Source organism: Sinocyclocheilus rhinocerous, unplaced genomic scaffold (genome assembly GCF_001515625.1).
Source record: "Sinocyclocheilus rhinocerous isolate Xijiao unplaced genomic scaffold, SAMN03320098_v1.1 scaffold1388, whole genome shotgun sequence".
NCBI classification, from domain to species: Eukaryota; Metazoa; Chordata; class Actinopteri; order Cypriniformes; family Cyprinidae; genus Sinocyclocheilus; species Sinocyclocheilus rhinocerous.
This window is the reverse complement of record NW_015662976.1, coordinates 111,512-112,633: the sequence shown is the minus strand read 5'-3', so window position 1 is coordinate 112,633 and position 1,122 is coordinate 111,512.

The window sequence follows — 1,122 nt, the reverse complement described above, 5'->3', positions numbered from 1 at the left end:
CGATCGCTGCCTCACGTGTCTGGGCATTAAACACGCTGAGGTGGCGTTCGCGGATGAGTCATGTTCCCATTGCGGGAGAATGACCGTCGCGGAGTTGCGGACCAGGCTCCGTTTCCTGCAAAGGGGCGGGGTGCCCATGCCTCTGCCTAGATCTAGGGCTCCCCCTGGTGGCCTCCGTGGGGACGCTACTTCTGGCAGTAGCCGGACTGGTCTTACGGTGATGGTGAGGAATTCCCCTCCGAGGAACCAACCTCCGAGGGCTCCTCCTTCCACCGACACTTCACAGCCAGTGGAGCTAGCGAAAGAACAGGCTTGACCCTCTCGTGGGGTACCACTTGTATCCTTCGGTGCTCCCCCCGACGATCGGATGTCGATTGCTGCATCAGAGGGTGAGCCAGACCTTTCTGGAGATGATGATCCACCATGGCGTTGTTGCAGGTTCATCAGGCCAAGGCACTGAAGGACCTGCACGAGGGTGGGCATGACCCAGAAGTTCTCAAAGAACTCCGCACTGCTACTGACCTCGCGCTACGAGCGACGAAGGTCACTGCGCGGTCTCTGGTCCGTGCAATGTCCACTATGGTGGTCCAGGAACATCATCTCAGGCTGTGTCTGGCCGACATGAGGGAGACTGACAAGACTCGGTTTTTAAATGCCCCCGTGTCCCAGACTGGCCTCTCCGGCGACGCAGTGGAGAACTTCGCCCAGTAGTTCTCCGCCACACAGAAGCAGACTGAGGCCATCAAACACATCCTGCCCCGGTGTGCAGCTGCTGCCTCCACCTGCCCACCGGCGGCAGCGCCTCAGTCTACTCGTCGCCGAGGGCGGCCCCCTGCCGCCACCCCCGCTCCTGCTCCCGCGCAACAAACGCAGCAGCCGCCAGCAAAGCAGCGCCATGGAGCTGGTCAGAGGGCAGCGGCCCTGCCCGTCCAGGCCCCTCCAAACCTGGTGGCAAGTGGAGGAGCAAGAGGCCCTGAGACGGGCGACCCAGAGATGGAGGGAGTTGCTCTTCGGGAGATGGTGAACGCACCACTCCCTCCTCCGGAGGAGGGTCGGGCGGAGAATCTTTTGTTTCTTTTTTTCCCGCCACTGACTTCATGGTCAGTGGTACCCAAAACCTTG